The sequence below is a fragment of the Lactuca virosa genome, chromosome 2 (genome assembly GCF_052849685.1).
Source record: "Lactuca virosa cultivar CGN04683 chromosome 2, Lactuca_virosa_CGN04683_v6, whole genome shotgun sequence".
Lineage (NCBI taxonomy): Eukaryota > Viridiplantae > Streptophyta > Magnoliopsida > Asterales > Asteraceae > Lactuca > Lactuca virosa.
Genome location: NC_136427.1, coordinates 257,236,440 through 257,255,375, shown reverse-complemented (window position 1 = coordinate 257,255,375; position 18,936 = coordinate 257,236,440). Strand labels below are relative to the sequence as shown.

The 18,936-nt window shown below is 41.5% G+C and overlaps 1 non-coding gene across 1 annotated transcript; it reads right to left on the bottom strand.

The window, feature by feature from the left end:
- Positions 1 to 18,235: 18,235 nt before the first annotated feature.
- On the bottom strand, positions 18,236 to 18,342 carry LOC145161775 (small nucleolar RNA R71). Its single transcript, XR_013738649.1, has one exon. It is a non-coding gene; the product is annotated as a small nucleolar RNA R71 (small nucleolar RNA).
- Between the last annotated feature and the right edge of the window lie 594 nt (positions 18,343 to 18,936).

Genomic DNA, 18,936 nt, shown 5'->3' with positions numbered 1-18,936 from the left:
TGAAAAACTTTTGTTATGAATTTGAAATGTAAAAGAAATATAAACCATACCATTTATAGTTTATCATAATGTTTGTATTGTACATGCAACCTAACTATACCTATTATAGTTTTAGCATGTTTGTTTGTGGTGTATAATAGACTTAACTTTACTTATTATAATTTATTATAATCATTAGTAGTAGTAGTACTTCTTTGTATATGATTCATACCTTTAAACTAAGGTAAATAATGTGTACTATCAGCAACATGTATTCAAATAATACTACACACATTGCTCAGCAAGTTACAAGGTGTAAATAGGATTGTTAACTATTTATAGGTTTTAACTTTTCTGTTCCTGCTATTGAAAAAATTTATAGAGAATTCGTCAGAGGTCGAAATTTAGATCCGTAAACTCTGAGGGTCTATAAAACGTGTCTATTTTATTCATAATTTTTATCATGATTTTTAGTGACCTTTAACTTGTGTAAAAATGTCCAACTTCACAGACTGGTCCGAAGTGGTTTCTGAAATGATAGGCTGTTTTGTAAAAATCGTCATAAATTGTAGAAACATCGTATGGAGATGTTCAAGTAGTCATTTTAAAGGTATAAACCTGAATTATTTGCATATTAAACAGTTTTTAAAGATATTAAGTTTAAGATGGTCAAAACAGTCCGTGAATAGAACTCAACTTTTATGTTGAAAGATGATGTTTGAGTTTAGTTAAGTTTTTGGTATTTTAACTTGTATTCCCCCCCTGAAAACTAAAGAAAACTGGAAAATGTAGGGGTATGAACTCACCTTATGTGATTTCTTGAAGGATGGAAGGTTGAAGATGATGAGTTTCAAGTCAAGAACATTTGATGAACACACGAAGTTTTTGGATGATCCTATGAACGATTTCGTGTAAATATGTGTGTAGATGATCCAAGAGTGTTATGAAAACATGTAATAGCACTTGAGTTAGAAGGAAATACTTACCAATAAGTGAATAAATAACTCAAGAACACTTCAAAAGTGTGGCTGGAAGTTGAGAGAAAAAGAGGCAATCTTGATGGTTAAGAAGTGTGTAAGTGTTTGATGGTGAAGAAAATGATCAAGGAAATTCAAGAAATCCTCCAGGGATTTCCTTATATAGAAAGTTGCTGGAGCAATTTGCAAGGTTGAGAGGATGTTTTCCTTGGTTTGCGTGATGTGGATAAGGTTGGACCAATGAGAAAGTGATACATAGGTGCAAGTGGACACACTTGACCCACTTGAATCATAAAATATCCTAAGCTATTGTCTTTAATGTAAAATAATGATTTATAATTAATAAATACTTAGGATGTCATTAAAATATGAGTTTAGGGAGTTTAAAATACTAAAAATGTGAATTTGGTGAAAAATCCCCGTAAAAAACGTCAAAAACGGGCTTAACATGCGAAAGTAGTCGAAAACCGGGAAATAGGGGCAAAGCTGTGAGGTTCGGTCCTTAAGAACCGAGAGGGAGGTTCGGGTCCGAAGGTGAGAAGGAGCGAAATGGACCGAAGGCTCGGTTTATTTCGGTTGTGTATGCGGTTCGGTTCGCTCGTCAGGGTCTCGGTTCCAAAGGGACCTTCGGTCCTCCGAAGTTCAGCCTCGGTCTAAGGTAGATTCGGTCCACATGACATGTTTCGGTCTTAGCAGGGTTCAGCTCTAAGAGGTTCGCCTCTTAAGAGGGTTCGATCCTGAGAAGGGTTTCGGTCCTAAATGGCTGATTTTCAAGTTAACTCCCCGATTCAAGTGGTTTTTGACCAAGTTAAGGGTCGGGATGACCCGGATGACTATAAAAAGTTGAGAGATATTTTGAGAGAGATTTGGGAGAGATTTGACTGTAGTCTTTGTTAGTGTTTATCCTCGCCATGCAAGGTTCGTAAACTCATTTAGGCTTTGTTTATGAATGTTTTAAGCCCCCAAAGGGTCCATAATCGTGTTTTGGTGCATTTACTCTCCCTTCTTAGGGTTTTACATTGCTAAACACTTAAAATCTTCGAGACACTTGCATTCATGATACATAATTGTACATTTGCACACATAGAATAACTTCTATAATAAAAGTACTAGTTGAGTTGAGCGGTTTGACCCTTTGACTTTTCTTGACTTTGACTTGACCAAAGTTTGACGGTTGTCACATTATCCCCCCGTTAGAAGGAATTTTGTCCCGAAATTTGCATTTTGAATGGGACTTCAAGAGTTTGGGGAATAGATGTGGGTACTTTTTCTTCGATTGGTGCTCGCGTTCCCAAGTAAATTCGGGTCCTCGCTTGGCATTCCAACGGACCTTTACGATGGGAATACGACTTTGTTTCGTTGATTTGACCTCTCGATCCATGATTTTAACAGGTTCCTCTACGAAGTGGAGGTTCTCGTTGACATCAATTTCGACAAGTGGAATGAGAAGGGTTTCATCGGACAAGAATTTCTTCAAATTAGACACATGAAAGGTAGGACGAACGTTGTTAAGTTCCTGCGGTAATTGAAGCTTGTATGCTACCGGACCAATCCTGGCAAGGATTTCGAATGGCCCGATATACCTTGATTTAAGTTTCCCATGTTTCCCAAAACGTATCACTCCTTTCCAGGGCGAGACTTTCAACAGTACTCGATTCCCAACTTGGAATTCCAAGGGCTTCCTTCTTTTATCCGTATGACTCTTTTGTCGGTCTGAGAAATCCTCAGTCGTTCTCGAATTTGGACGATTCTTTCTGTCGTTTACCTTATGATCTCAAGGCCGGTGAGACTGCTATTAGGAACTTGCCCCTTAACTAGTCGCGTGTCTCCCACCTCAGCCCAGTACAAAGGTGATCTACACTTGCGGCCGTAGAGGGCTTCGAGCGGAGCAACCTTGATGCTTGTGTGATAACTATTTTGTACGAGAATTCACTAAGTGGTAAATAAGTATTCTAAGTCTTACCGAATGTTATCACTCGGGCTCTTAACATGTCTTCCTATGTTTGAATGGTCCTTGGTCTCTTTCCGTCGGTCTGTGGGTGGTAGGTTGTACACATGTCCAAATCTAGTCCTAGTAGGTTTGTGTAGTGACTGTCAGAACTGTGATGTAAATCTACTATCCCTATCGGGGATAATAGATATCGGTACTCCGTGTAGTCGTACAATTTTCCTTAGTGTAAGTCCTCGTCAGTTTCTCCATTTCGTTTGTCTCTTTTACTCGTAGGAGGCGTGCGGTTTTGGTTAATCTATCAATGATTACCTTAATGGTGTCGAGTCCATCCGTACTCCCGACAGCTGCGTCCTGAAGTCGTGGTAGGTTCCTATACATGTTTCCTCTATCATCACTTAGTGTATTCAAATTGTATACAGTTGAGATCGGTTAGATTGTTAGTTGTGTGGTTCTGCCCCAAGTCCACAACCAAACGAGGAATAGGAGATAAGGCGGAATCACACATCCGAAATCCGTAGGGTCTTAATTATATACCACCCCGATGCATGCCCCAAGCGGTGGTAGTTTAACCGTATGGCCCACCTGTCGCTACCCTCGAAGTTGACTTGCTATACGTGTGGTATTCTTGAAAGGTTTGTTGAGGAAAACTACGAAAAGTGTGGTACTCCTCACACGAGTACTTCGAAGGTTTGAGGCAGGCGATGATTCTGGGGTTTACGTCGGGTTCACCGCTATGAATGACGATGGCTTTGTTAGTTGGCTAGTTAAGGTGAATATTAAATCCGTAGAACACACAATTGGTATGGTGAGGACCAAGCCAATTGAGTTTGAATGATAACGTCGGGATCTCTTAGGTATTAACTCGATCTGGAAGGAGTGTTTGTTAGACGGTAATGCCTCCCTTGTATATGTTCTCGGTGTTTTCAGTTTTTCCTTTTGTTATTAGTACTGTGAACATTTGTGTATTGCTTCTTAGTGAGTATTAATAGTACGTGAGTTTTGAGAAGTTGAAAATGATGCCCTCTTTAGAATAGAATCCCTATCAGGTGTATTTATTATTACTCGGGGTACACCAGTCATGCATAATTAAGATTTGAAATATTGTTGACTGAGCGATGCCACCCTAATTCCACAACCAGACAAGGAACAGGAAATAAGGAGAAATCACTCACTCTAAGTCTATAAATCTTACTTATAGTTGACCCTGAAGTATACGCTAAGTCGTACTAGCTCACATGCGAGGATCCTTATCTTTCATATAGATGATTGGGTTTATATGGGTGAGGGAATAGTTTATGAGTTTTTTCCTTAAATACGGGAATTTTTAGAGTAAAATCTGATGATAAATTATCGTTGTTAGGATACGTACCAAAAATTCTAGTAGGGTTCCTTGTTGTTTCACCATGTCTCGTTGCTAAACACCTCCTACTCCTCCGTCATTCTTCTCTGTTGGACAATCTCTCTTGAAATGCCCTAATTCACCACATGCATGACATATCTGACTGGTACTAGCATCGGTGGTTGAAGTGATGTGTTGGGTTGGGTTTCTACAGAAAGAGATAGTATGCTCATTTAAGAGGGTCGGTTTTTATGGTTTTGGAAGGGAGTATTTCCTTTCTTTCGATTCTTTCTTAGAATCCTCCTTGTGAACCCTTTTTCTGGTTCTGTCTCGACTCTTCCGTTGACTGCTTGCTCTGTCTATGTGTGTTGGTTGCACGAGAATGAAAATGCCTAATGAATCTATGAGATTAGTAAAATATTGAGATTTTTATGGTGATCCTCACTAGGTCCTTCTATAATTACGTAGTGTATACCGATTATACATAACCAAGATTAAATAGACCTTCGAATAAGTGATCCTACTCTAAGTCCACAACCAAACAAGGAACAGGAAGTAGAGCGAAGATCACAGATTCTAAGTCTATAAAATCTCAATTATATATAAATCTAAGAGTATACACTCCGAAATCATAGACCAACCAGTCAGGGTCTTTTTAGTTTTCATATAAGTTAGTTATAGCACCTCAAATACTCCCATAGTATTTTAGTTGCATGATTGATTTTTGAGCTTCTTGATATACGAAGCTGATGAGTTTTCAGATTTGTTGTTTATTGCATGGTATCATAAAATACTCTTATAGTATATTAAATATTTATGTTTGGTTTTAGTATTCCTTCATGTAGAATTGGTAAGTTTTAGTTTCGTCGACACACCACTATCACTCCTGAACACATATTGGTCGTATCTTGAATAAATATAGTTGATCAGGCTATATTTATCCCAGATATGATTACATAACTGTCTAGGTTTGACTGTAGTGTCCAACTTCTAAATACTTTTGTTTTGTTCCTTTTGTGATACTTGCTCTAGTATGTATATATATAAATAAATATATACGTGTATGTATACTCTCGTAAAAATATTGTTATATTCTAAAAGTATAATTTAAGTCAGAGCACTTCGGCCCCATTGTATTTATAGTTGTATATCTTTTATAGGTTGATATACTTAGTTCACTATAGACAATGCTCTGATACCAATCTGTCACACCCCCAAACCGGAACAACGGAAACGTTCCGGGGCGGAGGACGTCATGCACAGTATCACAACAATTGTACAATAGTAATCAAAGCAACAACAACCTTTTCATTGATAACATATAGCTTACATTGTAATTGATTTGCATAGGTTTAACTTCCAAAAGTAAACAGCAAAACTAAGTCTTGGTACTATGATGCTTCGTCTCCTCGAAGCCTGTACGCATACTTGACTTACTAACTTCCTGAGAATACAAGTAGTTTGAAAGAGTATCAGCATTAAAGCTGGTGAGTTCATAAGCATTTTTGTTGTAAAATGAGTACGTCCTTTTGTTCTTTGGAAAAATGGAATGTTGCCTTTGAGTCTTAAGACCAAAATATATCTGTGTTTCTCATGTTTTTAAAGAACGTTTCAAAATTTGAAAGACTAGTAAACAAAATATATTTGTGGTGCGATTTCTTGGTGTGTACATGTTGGTAAAGTTTTTATATCGAACGGGTCCACTACGTATTTACTAAGACACTATTTTTGTAAGTAAATCTCCATACTTAAAATAGCATATGTAGTTTTGTATGTGTATAAAACCCCTTTTTGTGTGGTTCTTAAGTCTCTAATGTTTCCAGAAAATCCAATATTTTCCGTAAAGTGTGTGATAGCCTTAATTGAACCAAGGCCAAAATATGTAAGTATAAATACCATACTTAGTTTACAAGTAGTTTTGCTATTAAGAAAACTAGTTTGAAGATGTCATCACTTTGCCAATGATGACGTTTAACCTGGTGGATTCTGTGTTTTTATGAAGATGGCTTGTAGCCTTTATTGTATTAAGACTCCATTTTTGTAAGTAAATTCTCATACTTAAAATAGTATAAGTAGTTCTAATACCAAAAAAGCCAATTGTGTAGACCCGGTACTTTGTAATGTACCCCTTTTGTATAAACCCGATACTTTGTAATGTACCCCTTTTGTATAAACCCGGTACTTTGTATTCGTACCCCGTTTATATGAAAACCCGGTACTTTGTAATGTACCCCTTTTGTATAAACCTGGTACTTTGTATTCGTACCCCGTTTATATGAAAACCCGGTACTTTGTAATGTACCCCCTTTTTGTATATACCCGGTACTTTGTATTCGTACCCCGTTTATATGAAAACCCGGTACTTTGTAATGTACCCCCTTTTCGTATGAAAAACTTTTGTTATGAATTCGAAATGTAAAAGAAATATAAACTATACCATTTATAGTTTATCATAATGTTTGTATTGTACATGCAACCTAACTATACCTATTATAGTTTTAGCATGTTTGTTTGTGGTGTATAATAGACTTAACTTTACTTAACTAGCTCGCGAATACCATTACATATTACTAAGACCAGATAAATCTTCGAATGAAAGGTCCTACCCCACAATGGTTGGACTCAAACAAGAGCTGCGCAGTAGGGCTAGACCTAACCTTCTGGAATTATTTCGTCCTCACAATATGTAACTTAATGTATTCATTTACTAGTTAGCTACAGATAACTAGGACTCCCGAAGCACAAAGCAACAGCATTCGGGCATTGAGAAACCCAATCCAATCGTACTCTATCCAAGCTATCATATAACTGACTAATCAGTAACATCTCGCAGCTCAAAAACACATATAGCAGGCATATCAGGCATCTTCCTAGATCCTTAGCCCTAATCTAGCATGCAGTTCTCATTCACATACAGTAGGCATATAAGGCATCCTTCCTAGATCCTCTAGCCCTAATCTAGCATGCAGTTCTCATAATCATATCATATCATAACATAACATGTATGGGTATCTTGGGGAAAACTTACTTGAGCTCGGCCGATCGCGCACATCACACACCTTGCTCTTTTCCAAAGTTCCTTTTTCTCTTTTCAAACTTCTTTTCATAAAATGATTTTCTTTTGAAAATTTTCATACCACGTCCTCAGTTTGAGTTAAGACACACCCAACTCTCAAACTAAGGCTCTGATACCAACTTGTAACAACCCAATTTTCAAGGCCAAAATTTCATTTTTAATTAAGTAACTCATAAAATAGATTACCAAAAACATTACCAATGACATATCAATTTATAAAATTGTAACAACATGTCTCAAAACCATATTATCAGTAGTAATAAAAGTCAGAGTTCAATCCCAGAAAACTCAGTGCGGAAATCATGTGTGAGTGTGATGTGCCGCTACCGCGCCGACTCCTTCCCCTTCGCTGAAGAGGTACCTGAAACAAAACTGAAAACTGTAAGCACGAAGCTTAGTGAGTTCCCCCATCATACCACATACCATACAATCACATGACATACATACTGCCAGACATATCTGGGTGCCCGACCTACCCTTTCGGTCCTCTCGACCGGTGACCTTGCCTAGCATATCTGGGTGTTGGCCTACCCCTTCGGTCCTCTCGACCGGTGACCTTGCCTAGCATATCTGGGTGCTGGCCTACCCCTTCGGTCCTCTCGACCGACAACCGGGGACTATTTCACCCCTACTACTACCACATAATATCATATCACATATATCATAATCTGTCTAGCATAGCTGGGTACTAATCTACCCCTTCGATCCTATCGACCGGTAACTTGGGGACTATTTCACCCTATTACCACCACTATCACATAACATCATATCATGCTAGCACATAAAACATAACAGGTAGCAGCAACCTAGATGAATATCACAAAGACAAACATCTAACATGCATCTCCTACTAGTGGGTCGGCATTGTGGCCGTAGACCCACTGCTACTGGAAGGTAACTCACCTCGGTGTCGTGTAGTGTCTGCACTGATCTCGATGCGGAAATCGACTCCCCCCGACTCCTCAATTCCAACACGACAGCTCTTCTAAGTTATCAACTCATACTCATACTCGCAACCCTTACAAGGGTCAACCCAAACCAAATCAATCTCCAAGTCAAATCCATGGTCAAAGTCAATCATCTGGTTGACTCGACTCGCCGAGTTGTTCTACCAACTCGTCGAGTCCATGTCCCACTAACCCGATCCAACCCCGACTTCACTCGTCGAGTCTAGCAAGAACTCGACGGGTTCTCCTTCATCCAAACCATCAGGACCATCTTCATCCGACTCATCGAGTTCATCCTCGAACTCGTCGAGTTCATCTCCTTCCTATGAATACATCCAGTCTATGACTCGCCGAGTTGTATGAACAACTCGTCGAGCTCATCTTCAAAGGTTGGGAAATTGCCTTGGACTCGCCGAGTCTGTTCATACACTCGCCGAGTCCTATGATTCCCAGGTCCCTTTACGTGTCCAAACAACTAAGGGGTGGTTTTCCATCCTAACAACTGGTCCATCCACGGAAGGGATTTGGGGGTCAAAACACCCCGGCTCGCCGAGTCCCAAGAACGACTCCTCGAGCCCAACCTTGACCCTTAATATACAGTCGATTTAAACGGGTCTTAACACTTCAAAATCATAGATCTGGCCTCCTAATGTCCATTTCACACGTAAAGCTCCAAACTTGGTGCACATGCATGGGGTCTTTGGCTCAAAAAGCCATAAAAGGTGTTCTACAAGATGCATGGGGCTTTCATGGCCTTAAAGTTGGCACCTTTATGCCATGAGGCCCCTCCAATGACTCAGATCTGAAGTCAAGATTCCATGCACACCTCACAAACCGAAAATGGCTTGGAAAGCCCTAAATGTTCCCAAAGTCCAAGCTTCTAAGAATGAATAACACATGGAAGACCAAGACAGGGGTATTTTACCTTGATTGAGCTGGAAGTGGACCAAATCTCTGGATCTCTAAGCCTCAACTCGAACTCACAAGCTTCCTTCTTCTTCTCAAGCTTCACACTTCACTAAATGCACCAAAATGACCTTAGAACACACAAAAACGACTAGGGTTTCGATATACAGCTCTCTGGGAGTGATAAGGGCAATGGAGGCTGAGATAAAGTGTTTAAATAGGGTGCAAACCCTCAAATTTAGGGTTTCACTCAAACAGCACCTACTCGCCGAGTCAGCCTCCGACTCGTCGAGTAGGTCACTTAAACTTCCCGCGGATCCCGTCTCTACTCGACGAGTTGGGCCATCAACTCGTCGAGTCCCAGAGATAATACATACAATCCTTGAATAAAATACATACCAGGAATCCAGTGTTACAAGCGAAATGGACCGAAGGCTCGGTTCATTTCGGTTGTGTATGCGATTCGATTCACTCGTCAGGGTCTCGGTTCCGAAGGGACCTACGGTCCTCCGAAGTTCAGCCTCGGTCTAAGGTAGCTTCGGTCCACATGACATGTTTCGGTCTTAGCAGGGTTCGGCTCTAAGAGGTTCGCCTCTTAAGAGGGTTCGGTCCTGAGAAGGGTTTCGGTCCTAAATGGCTGATTTTCAAGTGGTTTTTGACCAAGTTAAGGGTCGGGATGACCCGGATGACTATAAAAAGTTGAGAGAGATTTGGGAGAGATTTGACCATAGTCTTTGTTAGTGTTTATCCTCGCCATGCAAGGTTTGTAAACTCATTTAGGCTTTGTTTATGAATGTTTTAAGCCCCCAAAGGGTCCATAATCGTGTTTTGGTGCATTTACTCTCCCTTCTTAGGGTTTTACATTGCTAAACACTTAAAATCTTCGAGACACTTGCATTCATGATACATAATTGTACATTAGCACATAGAATAACTTCTATAATAAAAGTACTAGTTGAGTTGACCGGTTTGACCCTTTGACTTTTCGTGACTTTGACTTGACCAAAGTTTGTCGGTTGTCACACATTTTTAGTGAACTCCTTACCTGCTTTGGTATTATTCGACTCGGGGGCGAGTCGGTCATTTGTCTCTCGATCGTTCAGTATGGAGTTCGGTTTGCCTATAGGAGAGCTAGAGTGTCCGTTGCGAGTCTCTATCGCCAACGAACACGGGGTTTCTACTTCTTCAGTCTATTGAAGTTGCGTTATGGAGATCTTCGGGGTATCCTTCCCGATAGACTTGATTCTGATTCCCGTGGGGGATGTATGTCTGATTGTGGGTATGGACTGGTTGAGTCGCTTCGGTTCCATGATCGACTGCGAGGGTCAGCGGGTGGTAGATCGAACCCCAAGTGGGGGGGGGGGGGACTGGTTATCTATAGAGAGGGCACCAGATTGGGATCAGGGTTTTGCTCAGCTGCCACGGCTCATCAGTATATTCAGCACGGGTGTGCGGGTTATTTGGCGTATGTGGTGGATACGCGGGTCAAGGATCAGGTTTCGGTGTCGGGCGTTCCGGTTGTCAGAGAGTTCGTTGATGTGTTTCTGGAGGAGTTACCCGGAGTGCCTCCGGAGAGGTAGGTCAAGTTCAGGATCAACCTAGTGCCAGGTGCGGCCCTTATCGCCAAGGTGTCGTACCGATTGGCACCACCTGAGATACAGGAGCTGTCATATCAGCTCCAGGAACTGCTAGGCAAGCAGTTCATCCGTCTGAGCAGTTCTCCGTGGGGAGCACTGATTCTCTTCGTTATGAAGAAGGATGGTTCGCATCAGATGTGCATTTATTATCGGGAGTTGAACAAGTTAACGGTGAAGAATCGTTATCCACTCCTAAGGATAGATGATCTCTTCGATCAGTTGCAGGGAGCATCTTGGTTCTCCAAGATAGACTTGAGGTCCAGGTATCATTAGGTTAGGGTTAGGGAGGAGGACGTGGAGAAGACCGTGTTCAGGACTCGTTATGGACATTACGAGTTCGTGGTGATACCGTTTGGGCTCACCAATGCGCCGACAGTGTTTATGGACCTGATGAATCGGGTATGCAGACCGATGCTCGATCGCTCGGTCATTGTATTTATCGATGACATCCTGGTGTATTCCAAGACCAGGGAGCACCATGAGGAGCATCTCTGTGAGTTATTGGGAGTTTTGAGGCGAGAACGGTTGTATGCCAAGTTCTTGAAGTGCGAGTTTTGGTTACGAGAGGTTCAGTTCCTTGGACACCTCATTAACCAGGAGGGGATTTTGGTCGACCCGGCCAAGATCGAGGCGGTTATGCAGTGGGAGGTTCCGAAATCTCCCTCGGATATTAGGAGCTTTTTGAGATTGGCAGGGTACTACCGGAGATTCATATAGGATTTCTCCAAGGTTGCGGTAGCCCTCACTCGTCTGACGAGGAAGGGGTGGATTTCTGGTGGGCCCTGAGCAGCAGACTGCACTTGAGACTCTGTGAGGCGCCAATTTTAACACTCCCTGAGGGAGTTGAGGATTTTGTGGTATTTTGTGATGCTTTTATCACCGGGTTGGGAGTAGTCCTTATGCAGAGAGGACGGGTGATAGCTTATGCTTCGCGGCAGTCGAAGCTGCACGAGACGACATACCCCACTCATGATCTGGAGTTGGGAGCAGTGGTATTCGCTCTCAAGATCTGAAGACATTAACTCTATGGGGTCCGTTGTACCATATACACGGACCACAAGAGTTTGAGGCACATCATGGATCAGCCGAACCTGAACATGAGACAGCGTAGGTGGCTTGACGTAGTCAAGGACTATGACTACGAGATCCTTTACCATCATGGTAAAGAGAATGTGGTTGCGGACGCCCTGAGCTGCAAGTCAGTTGGATCTTCTGCTCCAGCTGCATGTATGAGGATATATATGGATTCTCCACTCGAGAGCTGGGAGGAAGATCAGGCTGAGGGTATGCGACAGGAGAACTGGAAGCTTGAGAGGATCAGGGGAGAGAACATCCGATTTGTGCAGGATAGCCGGGGATTGTTGACCTGTTGCGGTCGGGTATGGGTTTCGATGTCTGGTGGGGTCAGACAGATTGTTCTGGAGGAGGCTCATAAGTCTCGCTTCTCTATTCACCCGGGGGCCACCAAGATGTACCAGGATTTGCGACTGAGTTACTGGTGGCCATGCATGAAGAGGGAGATCGCATGGTACGTCGAGAGGTGCATGACCTGCAGGATGGTCAAAGCCGAGCATCAGAGGCCGCATGGCAAGCTACAGCCTATGGAGGTTCCCAAGTGGAAATGAGAGCAGATCATGATGAATTTTATCACCAAGCTGCCGAGGACGGCAAAGGGATATGATGCTATATGGGTCATCGTGGATCGATTGACCAAGAGTGCCCACTTTCTGCCTATTTGGGAGAGCTCATCGGCCGATAAGTTGGCCGATATGTATATCCGCGAGATCGTTGCTCGCCACGGGGTACCGGTCTCCATTGTCTCAGACCGTGATGTTCGATTCACCTCCCGTTTCTGGCCGAAGTTCCACGAGGAACTGGGCACGCGGCTGCATTTCAGTACAGCTTATCATCCGCAAACGGGCGGTCAGAGTGAGCGGACCATACATACCCTCGAGGATATGTTGCGGGCCTGCGCTATTGACTTCGGTGGGAGCTGGGATTCCCACCTACCGCTTGCAAAGTTCTCCTACAACAATGGCTTTCATTCCAGTATTCGTGCTCCACCATTTGAGTTTTTGTATGGACGAAGATGGCGTACCCCAGTCTGTTGGGGTGAGGTCGGTCACAGGCTGATGGGTCGGACCGAGGTAGTTATGCAGACTACCGAGAAGATTCAGCAGATCAGACAGCGGTTGCAGACCGCTCAGAGTCGGCAGAAAAGTTACGTCGATCGACGCCGATCCGAGTTAGAGTTTCAGGTTGGCGATATGGTATTGCTGAAGTTCTCACCCTGGAAGGGTGTGATCCACTTCAGGAAGAGGGGAAAGTTGGGTCCCCGATACATTGGGTCATTTCGGATTATTGCCAGGGTTGGCAAGGTGACGTATAGACTAGACCTTCCGGAGGAGCTCCGTCAGATTCATAGCACTTTCCTTGTTTCGCAGTTGCGAAAGTGCATGTTGGACGAGGACGCAGTAGTGTCCTTTGACGACATTCAAGTCGATGAACGCCTAAATTATGTCGAGCAGCCGGTGGCTGTATTGGAGAGGAAGATAAAGGTTCTGCGCAACAAGGAGATACCTCTGGTAAAGGTATAGTGGCGGCATCGGAGGGGATCCTAGTGGACTTGGGAGCCGGAGTCCGAGATGCAGGAGCATTATCCGGACCTGTTTGCTACAGCAGACTTCGAGGACGAAGTCTAGGTCAAGTGGGGGAAAGTTGTAACATCCTGATATTTTGCAGGGCCGGTCCAAGACTATTTGAGGCCCAAGGCAAAATAAAAAATGGTGCCTTTTAGATTGTTTTTATGAAAGATGACTGAGCACCTCAAAAAAAAAATTTATTAAAAAAAATTCAATACAATTGCACGCGGGGGATTCCCAGCCTAAAGGAAAAAAATGACTCCGGGACAGTCTCTGAGGGTCAAACAACCTAACAACTATTTATACAAAACAAAAAAAATAACCTAACAACTATTTATACAAAACAAAAATAAATAAATAAACATGCACTGAACCCTAATACATAAACATATCACAGAAAAACTAAAAAATTTACATTTACTAGCTCTTTTGATTCAAAAATCAAAATCATCAACTGTCTGTATTTTCGGCTTTTCACTTCTAGACATACATTTGCTGGGAAACATATCAAACAACAATAAGTAATAGCAGATTAACAATTGCAGATAAGACATTAACAAAAAATATTTACCGAGACAAGGAGACTACCTGTTGTAGGGATGATTGTGGTATTTGCTGTTATACAAAACTCTAAGCAGTTGTAAAAGGGCCTAATACAGCTGCAAATCACGATTCATGAAGTATGGAAAACTCGAAATTAAGAAGATTAACTGAAACTGAATTTAAGCAAATAAAGTTCAAGAAACGTCTCTAATGTACACAGATTAAAACAATAAACCCGATTTCTCCACTAACTTGCACAACTTCATAAAAAATTGAATTTCACAAACAAAAGGAGATTTCAAAAAGGGTAGAACTTACACATATTCATAATCAGATTATCAGAAGTCGATTTTGTCTCTGGACCTCAATTCCGAATGACCGCAACTTGAAATTTCCAGCGATTGGGAAAGAAATAGAAGTGACACAATGATTGTAACTCTCGATTCCAGTCTCTAAAAGGTTTGAATTAAAAATAAATCAAATAATTTCCCATTCATTCATAGATTCACTGGTGCTATTTCAGAAAAAGGAAAACAAAAATAAGAAGGAAAAGATCGAGTTTCACTTTTGTGAAATCGTGAAAATAAGGAGAAGTATGAGACTATCAATTGACTTAGATCTTTAATAAGATATAGAAGAAGATCTAATCGTTGGCTTCTAGAGAAGTATACTGTGTCGTTTGCATTCTCCATGAAAATTGATTTTGAAGAGTTACGAAGCCTTGGAAATCGTAACTCGGATGCACGCTTGCTTGCACCTGCTCCCGCTCCCAGATTACAACTGATTAGAGTATTGTACTTTAAAAAATCAGTCCACCATGCTTAAATTTAATGGGATGTTATTATATAATCCATATTGTAAGTCCAAAATAGGGGCCCTTTTGCTTTTGGGGCCCCGGGGCGGTCGCCCAGCTTGCCCAGGCCCATGGGCCGACCCTGCTTATCTCATCCTCCATAGTTTTGAGCCGTTTTCCCCAAACCCTAACCCCTCTCTTGAGTGTGTGAGCTAAAAGTGTGTGTTTTGAGTGTAACATCCCAAAATCTAAGACCAAAAATTTCATTTTAAATTAAACAATTATAAAACCATTTGTCTAAAAACAATCATAATATCACTGATAACAAAAGCCAATGTATCGATAATCAAAACATGTAATAATATAAAAATATCAGAGTATAATCCCAAAGATCTCATGTGCTGAAAACATAGTGTAATGTGCTGTGATCATGCCGGCTCCTTTCCTTTAGAAAAAGAAGTACCTGAAACCAAAACTGAAAACCGTAAGCACGAAGCTTAGTGAGTTCCCCCATCATACCACATAATCACACACTGCCAGACATAATTGGGTTCCCGGCCTACCCTGTCAGGCATATCTGGGTGCCCGACCTACCCTGTCAAGCATATATGGGTGCTCGACCTACCCTCCGGTTTATTTCAACCGGTTACGGGGACTATTTCACCCCTACCACTATAACATACTAACATAACCCTACTGTCAGCATATCTGGGTGCCCGGCCTACCCTGTCAAGAATATCCGAGTGCTCGACCTACCCTCTGGTTTATCTTAACCGGCTAAGGGGTCTAACCTACCCCTCCTACCACTATCACGTAATATCATAGCACACTAGCACATAAAGCATAACAGATAGTGGCATACCAGACAATTATCACAAAGACAATCATCTCTACTATAATCAACTACTAGTGGGCCGACATTGGTGTCTTCGACCCACTTCTATTGGAAGGGAGAGTTAGTTCAGGCCTTGGGCCGACCCAACTCATGCCCAACTAGCAAGGAGTTGGGTAAGAACACCCGGGTTCCTGGCGAGGGTCAGGCGCGGACGTCGGACAAGGCTGACAGGTGATATGTACATATTCAGCCTTATATTTAATATAGATTTTTATCATTTATTAGCTAAATATTTGCATATTATGGACAAAAAGGTACTTAATTATCTTTGAATTGTATTTTCAGTCCAAAAGAAGTACTCGGGAGCAAAAGGAAGCAGGAGCAACTATCGGGAAGCTGTGGAATGAACAAAACAAGAAAACACCAAAAAAAAACCACAAGGGACTCGGCGAGTTGGTCACCGACTCGACGAGTCGCCACGAAGTTTCGCGAAGCAGAAGAAGTCCCTGACTTGCCGTACACGGGAATTTAATGATGGACTCGACGAGTCAGTCTTGGACTCGACGAGTCGGGTCGAATCTATAAAAAGAGACCCTCAGATCGATTCACGCTGTTTTGGGGGAGAGAACCCTTGGGGAGAGAAGCTGCGATTAAGAGCCAGAGGAGACCTGGAGAGTGAAGATCCAACCCTAGATCCAATTTCAAAGGAGAATTAAGGCACAAATCATAACTCTTTACTTAGATCTTTAGTTTTAATTATGTTTAAGCTTTTAGCATCTGTGTTTGAGTTCGTTTTTACCTTAATCATGAGCTAAAACCTTTGTTGCTTCTGTTTGGGGAGACAATATTGATACTATGGTTTGATTTATGGTAGGATTAGTTTTATATTGGTGATTTTGTTAATTTAAGTTTGTTAAAGAACCTTATGTGTGAATGAAAACTATTTTTCTGTTAATAGGAAGATAATTAAGTTGCATGAACATCTCTTAATTGTTTACCTCGTATAATTTATGTGAACACTTTATTATATGACTAGGATTAGCGAATGTGAAACTAGAATTAATAAGAAAATAGGTAAATTTACGTGTGAGCTTGTGTGATGACCATCAACAAGAGGACAACTAAAGGGGCAAATTAGTTAACCACAACAAGTCTTAATTAACCCGAATAAATAACCTAGGGAATTAAATTAATTTAGACAACTGGCCACTGTTTGAGTTAGTTAGTTTTCTAAGGATTAGTGTAGCGAATGTGAACCTAATCACCTGAATCGGTAGCCAATAAAAAGTTAATCCATTGCACTATTACCATAAAATCAACCATATGATCAATTGAGTCGAACCTGAACAGAAGTCCCTTTAGATATTGAATTTAGTTGGTCTTTGCTTGCTTAGTTGCTAGTTAGTAATTTAGTTTAAGTGTTAGTAAGTTTCTAGTCTTGTAAAACTAGAGAAAAACCTCTATTTTATTATTTGTTAGTTGCTATTAGATAATTTTAGTAATTAGTTTAAATTGTCGTTCCCTGAGTTCGATACCCTGCTTACTAGAACTATACCACCAATAGACATGTCCACTGCCTTTGTGTGATTAATTTAAATTTTATAAGTAGGATTAAAACTAGTTAGTTTCACATACATCAAGTTTTTGGCGTCGTTGCCGGGGAACGGTTCTAATTTTAAATTGATTGCTATTGTTATCGATCCTTTGTGTGAGATTTATCTTGCACAAAGTTACTGCTTCTATTAGATTTAGCATTAGGTTTTAATTTTAGCTTTAAGTTTTTAGGAAATTTTAGTTAAAATTTTTTGTTGTTTTTACACTGAACTCGCCGAGTCCATGCGAACAGACTCGACGAGTCCATCGCTGAACAGCTAATTTCGTTTTTAGTTTTCTTTTGTTCTTTTTACGTGTGTTTTTCTTTTTGTTTGCAGGACTTTTATGACCAGAGGAGGAAATACACCTCTGATCCCACCGTTTGACGACCCGGAGGCAACACTTAGAAGGAACAGAGGCATAATGATTGGAGATCCCGAAAAACCGAAGAATTCACCGCTAAAGAATCTCAAATCCATTTTCAGCAAGAAGAAGGGCAAGAAAGTCGGAGAATCCAGCACCTCTTTGGCAAGCGACGACCCAATCAAGGAGGACTCCGAGTACGAAACCGAAGGAGAAGAAGACCCTACATTCGGGCACGATTCCGATTCCGACGACGAATTAGCTATTCCCATGGCTAACATCAATGAAGTCCCCATGGGGGAATGGAAGAAGAGGATACGTGATGACACCGGCCTGGGACTTGTGCAACCCGCAATTCCAGCAACTGCCGCTTTTGAGCTCAAGGGTCACATCCTTGCTCAACTCAAGGAGATACCCTTTTACGGAAAAGACCACGAAGATGCTTATAAACACTTGGATGAAGTCAATGATGTAGCTAATTACTTTAATGTTCCAAATGTGCCTCGCGAAACCCAGCTGCTTCGTATGCTTCCAGTTACATTCAAGGGTGCTGCAAAAGATTGGCTCAAGTCACTCCCTCCCGGATCCATCACTACATGGGCCAAGATGAAAGAAGAATTCATTGACCAATTTTGCCCACCTTCTAAAATAGCCAAGTTGAAGAAAGCTATAGCCAACTTTGAACAACAACCCGGAGAGTCCCTTTATGAGGCGTGGGAGAGGTACAAAAGTCTACTAAGGAATTGCCCACACCATGACCTTAATAGCCAACAAGAAGTCTCCATCTTCTATGATGGAGTCAATGTTACAACTCGACAGCTCCTTGACTCGCAAGGACCCCTCACAAAGAAGGAACCCCCGGTGATAAAGGAATTGATTGAGGAGTTCTCTAAACATTATAGAGAATATCACAACCCACGAAATGAAGTAAGTAGGGGGTAGTGAACACGGTTAACGATGGCATGGCGGCAATGATGGCTAAACTAGATAGTTTAGATAGTAGGATGACAAAGATGGATCAAACAATCCATGCTATTCGGGTGGGTTGTGAAAATTGCAATGGACCTCACCTTACGAGAGATTGCGACTTGGACGAGAATGGAAACAAAAAGGCGCAAGTATGCTATTCAAGCGGTGATAGGTTTGATTATGATTGGCGGAAACCGAAGAAAGAATGGCTACCCTATGATGAATACAAGAAGGCAAAGGAGGATAAGTTTAGACAACAAGCAAGGGGTATATACCAAAAAGAGGAACCAGTGCAAGACAGGAAACCCAACTTGGAAGAGATGCTAACAAAATTTGTAGCTGCTTCTGAGAAAAGACACAATGATCACGATGCTGCAATACAAGAA